Genomic DNA, 7,096 nt, shown 5'->3' with positions numbered 1-7,096 from the left:
CTATTTACCCACTTGCACACATTATCCCCCAGACCAAGCATTCTCATTTTATTTACCAACCTTTTGTGTGGCACGGTATCAAACGCTTTGGAGAAGTCAAGGTATACAACATCCACTGACTCTCCCCGGTCCAGCTGTGAGCTCACCTCCTCGTAGAAGGCGATCAGGTTTGTTTGGCAGGAGCGATCCCTCATGAATCCATGTTGATATGCAGTTAGACAGTTATTATCATTAAGATATTCTACAATAGCATCTCTAAGAAATCCTTCAAACAATTTACCCACAACAGACGTTAAGCTTACTGGTCTATAGTTCTCAGGGTCACTTTTAGACCCCTTTTTGAATATTGGTACCACATTTGCTTGGCGCCAGTCTAGTGGGACAGACCCTGTCCATAAAGAGTGCTTGAATATAAGATACAGCGGTCTGTCTATCACATTACTTAATTCTTTTAGTACCCGGGGGTGTATGCCATCTGGGCCTGGTGACTTGTCTATTTTGATATTATTTAGGCGTTTCTGAACTTCCTCCTGGGTTAGATGGGTGATATTTAGCGGAGGGTTTACTTTATCACTCTGCATTTCCTCCGATAAATTGTTTTCTTTTGTGAAAACAGTGGAGAAGAAGCTATTGAGTAGGTTTGCTTTACCCTCATCGCCCTCTATGATTTTACCCAGGTTATTTTTCAATGGGCCAACTCCATCAGTTTTAATCCTTTTACTGTTTATATAGTTAAAGAACAGTTTGGGATTCGTTTTACTTTCTTTGGCAATTAGTCTCTCTGTCTCCTCTTTTGCTATTCTTATTTGTTTCTTACAGATTTTGTTTTTTTCCCTATAAGATATTAGCGCTTCCTCGCTGCCTTCTTGTTTAAGTTTACCGAAAGCCCTTTTTTTGTTTTCCATTGCCCTCTTGACTTCCTTATTTAGCCACATTGGCTTCCTCCTATTCCTAGCCCTTTTATTCCCATAAGGTATGTACCTTCTACAGTGACTATGTAGGACTGTTTTGAAAATTTCCCATTTTCTATCCGTGCTCCTATTACTAAAGATACTATCCCAGTCTATAAGATGAAGGGCATCTCTTAGCTGATCAAACTTTGCCCTCCTGAAGTTCAGTGTTTTTGTGACTCCCTTGCTGGGCACCCTACTGAAGCACATGTGGAATTGTATAATGTTGTGGTCACTATTTCCCAGGTGCCCCCCGACCTGCACCTCAGTTATTCTGTCTGGCCTGTTAGTTAATATTAAGTCTAAAAGGGCTGTCCCTCTAGTCGGTTCCTGCACAAGTTGTGACAAATAATTGTCTTTGATAATTGACAGAAACCTGTTTCCTTTCTGAGATCTACAGCTTTCGGTTTCCCAGTCTATATCGGGGTAGTTGAAGTCCCCCATAATAATCACCTCGTTATTTTTTGCTACTTCGTCTATTTGTCTCATTAATAGACTTTCCGTGGCTTCTGCTATATTTGGTGGTTTATAACAGACTCCTATGATAATTTTATTATTGTTTTTTGCCCCATGTATCTCCACCCATAAGGACTCGACCTCCTCATTTCCCTCCCATACATCCTCCCGTATTGTAGGCTTTAGACACGTCTTTACATATAGACAGACTCCACCCCCTTTCCGACTTCTTCGATCCCTTCTAAACAGACTGTAACCCTGTAAGTTAACTGCCCAGTCATAGCTTTCATCTAACCATGTCTCGGTTATTCCCACTATGTCATAGTTACCTGTAGATATTTCTGCTTCCAGTTCATCCATCTTGTTTGTCAGGCTCCAGGCATTTGCTAGCATGCAGTTTACACGATTTTGTTTTGTTCCAATCTTCTCCCTGTGGATTGTATTAGAAATTTTCTTACCTCCCTTCCAAGTATCCTGTCTTGGACCTTCTTTGTCGCACTTCATATCTTTCATTAGTATGTTCTCTGGTTGCATGTTCGTGTCCGGCGTTTTTCTTCCCATCCCCTCTTCTTCTAGTTTAACGCCCTCCTGATGAGTGTTGCGAGTCTCCTGGCGAATGTGTGTTTCCCGGGTTTGTTGAGGTGTAGTCCGTCTCTGGCAAGGAGTCCGTCATAGAGGTAATTCACACCGTGGTCCAGGAATCCAAATCCTTGCTGTCTGCACCATCGTCTCAGCCAGTTGTTCACATCAAGGATCCTGTTCCATCTCCTGACGCCATGCCCGTCTACTGGAAGGATAGAAGAAAAAACTACCTGCGCATCCAGTTGTTTTACTTTCTTCCCCAATGCTTCAAAGTCCTTGCAGATTGTCGGTAGGTCCTTCTTTGCCGTGTCATTGGTGCCAACATGTATCAAAAGAAATGGGTGGACATCCTTGGAACTGATGAGCTTCGGTATCCTATCGGTAACATCCTTGATCTTCGCCCCTGGGAGGCAGCATACTTCTCTTGCGGTTATGTCCGGTCTGCAGATAGCTGCTTCTGTTCCTCTCAGTAGTGAGTCTCCAACCACCACCACTCTTCTTCCCTTCTTGGCTGTCCTTTTTCTTGTCGCTTCTGGGTGTTTCTGGGTGCTCTTTTCTTTTTTGCTTGCTGGTAGTTCCTCATCCTTAGGTGTGCAATCTTCATCCTCCACAAGTCCTTGGAATCTGTTTCTCAGTTGTGTGGTTGGTGGTGTCTCCATGGTCTTCTTGCTTCTTTTGGTCACTTGCCTCCACTTGTCTGCCTCTGGAGGTTCTCTGATGCTTCCTTCACTTTCCGTGACCAGTAGTGACGCTTCTGTTCTGTCCAGGAAGTCTTCATTTTCCTTGATTAGTTTTAATGTCGCAATTCTTTCTTCCAGTCCCCGCACCTTTTCTTCTAAAAGATCCAGTAGTCTACACTTCTGGCAGGTGAAGTTGGTTTCAGCTTCTGGTCGATCTGTGAACATGTAGCACATGTTGCAGCTCACCATGTAGGTTGTCACATCTGCTATGCTGCTCCTTGTCCCTGCTGACTTGATGTCTGTCTTCTTTCTCGTGATACCCTAGGATAAACGAATTAAACAAAATCGCGCGCCGTTAGGCGCGCGGTTTGGCGATGCTTTCCAAGCAGCTGGTCCCGGCTGTACCCAACGATCTTCTAGCTGAAGGAGACTCTTCGCTTTTCCCAGAAGGCACCTGGAATATGTGAGTGTGACTAGCATCATATACCCTGATCTTTGGCAGCAGGGCATGTCGGTTGCCAGAAATTGCAGCTAAGTCCAACTGACCAATACAACATCAGCATGGGCTTGTTCTGAGTCGCAACGCAAAACCATCAGTGTTAAATGGCTGGGAAACTAGCAGGATGTAGAGAAGCATTTTTACTGCATGAGGAGCGGTAGGTGGTATTTTTTATCTGTGAAAGGGGCATTTTTATAGTGTGGGGGCACTAAAGATGTACTATTATTGAGTAGGGGCTGTAAAGGGGCACTATTTCTGTGAGGAGGTCACTAACTAATTTTTGTGTAGAGGTTAGATGAGCAAATCAATTTGACGCAACTTAAATTCATGATAAATCCAATGAAATTTGTAGGTCCTTTTAATTTGAACTATTTTGCGATTTGAGTCGCAAAAAAATGCCCATTGCCATCCTACACATTGTAGAAAATTGCATCAGCCACAGAAGACTCACATGACCTCAAGCATGAATGCTCAGGCTTCTCGATAGTGCCTTGCAGCTATCACATCACATGACATAGCCAGAAAATTAGGGTAGACTATTATAACCTGTATAAAAGTCAAGGCAGGGAATGCAGCTGACATTTTTAGAGTGGTTTAGGATAGTGAGAATATGCCAGAAGTCACAGCTTAGCAATAAAGATAGGAAGAAAATGCCATAAAAAATTAGACAAATGTTCCAGATAATAATCTGTTGTACAACTGCAGCAGATAAGAAGATTGGAGAAATAGTCTGTACATAGTACACAGATTCAACTGATGGGGAGAGAGAGACAGGAGAACGGCCATCAGCACCAGTAACAGATTAATCAGTGAAATGGTGTAGCTTGCATCTGCAATTCTAATTATACATTGTTTTTTCATTCTTAATGCACTAGAAAGGAGCAGCAAGCCAGCACAATATTTCTTATAAAGGAAAAAAATCTGAAATTAGTGTAATTTAACTGCAAAGTGTCAAAGTGTGCATGTCGCAAACAATATTCTTTTGCTCATCTGTTTTACTTTTCAACTTTTACATCCAAACTCACCACAGCAGTACAGTGCTCCGTTGCAGGTAATAACTTTGTGGATGCATAATTACCTTACCTTTAATTTTGTTAAAATATCTAAAATTTGTTTTAGATATTTAACTGTACATGTATGTTTTTGCACACCTGTTCTACTAGTCCAATTTGACAAATGTATACGCCACACCTATACTGCGTCCTGCTGACACATTTTGCTTTCTGGATGTGTACTCACCTACCAAACATTTCTTGTTGGAAATTATTTTATTGTACAAAATGTATTGTAAAAGAAAAAGAGGCAATGGACAGGGCAGTGTAAAAGAAAAAAATATATACCACAGTTAAGAATGGGGGAACCGCTAGCATCAGCAGAAGTACCACCACCACTGGCACCAATTAACACGGTTACTGTGTGGGGCACAAAAAGAGGCACTATAACTGTGTTGGACACAAAGATAGACATTAATATTTTGTCAGGAACTATTATCTTTTGGTGCATCTGTTTGCCACTTTTTTGGTAGAAATTGTACTTATTGGGGCACAAGGAGAAGCCTCAGGTACAGTACAGGGAATATCGATTTTGTGTACATTACGGGGATAGATAGTGTAGTTGATGGTAAAGTGAGGATTCAAAGATTTCTGCACAGAAAACGCTGCATAGATGAGCTGTCGTCAGGAGAAGGTGTCGTGGAGATCTGAAGCAGTTGGAGAAGAAAAGGGAAAGTAAATGGTTACATTTAGAGAAGACAGCACCTATGAGTCTCTGTATTTAAACTGTGTTAAACTGATATGGTCTGCAGTGCACTTGTATAGAGCTTATATCTACTACATGGTCATGTATAGTGGTTTTTATTCAATAACACTAGGACAATATTATCTAGTTACTGGAAATTGGTAAAATGTGGTCCTGGTGTGGAGGTATTATTTAACCCTTGTATAATAGTATTACATGGTAACAGTGTGATTGTATCGTTTAGAGGCAGTGTATATTACAGCTGACTTTTCTGAGCAAAGGATGCAGCTGCCTTTCTCCTTGAACCCCAGCAGCCAGATTTCCTAAACACAAAGTCTGCTATACCGTACAGGGATTGCCTTGCCTGTCCTAGCACTGGAATGAGCCATTTAATGACTACTACTAAGTAGTGATGAGCGAGTATGTTCTGTTAACCCTTTCGGCGAGTAAGCTCAGGTGAGTACCGAGTATCTTCAGCGTACTCGGTGATATGTTTGAATCACTCCCGTGTGCATGATTTGTCACTGTTTGACAGCTTTAATACATGTGAGAAATGCTTGTTTCTTTCGCATTCCTCACATGTATTAAAGCTATCAAGCAGTCGCAAATCATGCACACGGGAGTGATTCAAACATATCACCGAGTACGCTGAAGATACTCGGTACTCGCCCGAGTATACTCGCAGAAAAGGGTTAACCGAACATACTCGCTCATCACTACTACTAAGGGCTCGTGCAGACGACTGTAGTTTCGGTCCAAGTGCGATCTGTCAAAACATCGGATCGCACTCGGACCAATGTTATTCAATGAGTGAGTGCACAAGTCCGATTTTTTTCTTGGACCAAATGGTCAGAGGAAAAAAATAGCATCATGCACAATCTGCCTCCGACAATCAGATGTCACTGGCCCGTTCATGTCTATGGGTCCGTGAAAAACATCGGACTGCACTCGGATTGCACATTTCAATAGGAAGGTGGCTGCGATTAGCCATAATTAACCGCCAATCAGCGTGCCACAATGAGGGGAAGAAAAAAGCTAGTTAGCATAGGCCGTATTACTGACGTGAATATGCATTTGTTGGCTTTCTAATAGTATCCACATTACTGATCCATAAAGTAAGGCGAGAGTAGTAGTGGTTTAATAATGCTGTGTAGTACACACGACCCAAAAGAAGTTTCCATACTCTACATACAAGATGATTCATCACCGTCCAACAGAAATAAAAGAATCAAATAAAAGAAGTGAATATATGACACAACAATATGCCCTCTTTGTCTATTCTCTTCTCTGCTCATTGTAAGGAAGAGGTATCTCCTTTGTGGACAAGGAACAAGTTTGCCTAAACTTAAAGGGATTGTCAAGCTTTAGGCTATAAGTCTGCAGTCATTCTGTCACTTCGTGACAGCAGATGTGTCAATCCTCACATCACGTACATGGCGCACTGTAAGGATTTTACGGTGCTGGCATCGGGAATGGGCGTTCATGTGACTGCAAGTATGCGATTTTCACATTCCAACTAGACTGTGTCAATACACTTGCATTGAGCAAGGCTGTGCCCATTTAATTGACACGTGACCGCATGTATGCAAATCTCATTCTTGAGGTCACGTGCCTGCTGCTCCCGGCACCGGAGAATCCTTACAGTGCGCATGATTTGCGACTGTTTGACAACTTTAATACATGTGAGGAATGCCTGTTTTTCCAGCATTCCTCACATGTATTAAAGCTGTCAAACAGTCGCAAATCATGTTCACGGAGCGACGAAAACTTAAAGCTCGAGCACGCTGAAGATAATAGGTGCTCGCCCGAGCATGCTCGTAAATCTCGAGCAACGAGCATGCTCGATCATCAGCAGTGATTTGTAATTCTGTGCTTTCTTATTTAGTTCAATGTATGCAGCAATCTAGTTAGCTCCCTCTAGAGGTGGCTACAAGCAGCTGGCATGTGTACTTTACTCCCCTAACATGGTCCTAACAATCTGTAAATCATGTAAACACCTATCTAATTCTATGTTTGCTTCTCTTCATTAGTGCAGCCTACATTACAAAAAGAAGTTTTAATATCTGCCTCACATGTAAAGGAGGGCTGAAATGTTCAGCCTTTTACCTGTCATCATACCCATCTTTCCATAATTGATGTAGATGTTGCTCCAGGCCTCATACACACACATTCTTGCTGCACGTTGTATGTGA

This window comes from Phyllobates terribilis, unplaced genomic scaffold, assembly GCF_046119375.1.
Source record: "Phyllobates terribilis strain yellow unplaced genomic scaffold, ASM4611937v1 Scaffold_9__5_contigs__length_417890890, whole genome shotgun sequence".
NCBI classification, from domain to species: Eukaryota; Metazoa; Chordata; class Amphibia; order Anura; family Dendrobatidae; genus Phyllobates; species Phyllobates terribilis.
Note: the sequence above shows the minus strand (reverse complement) of the source record.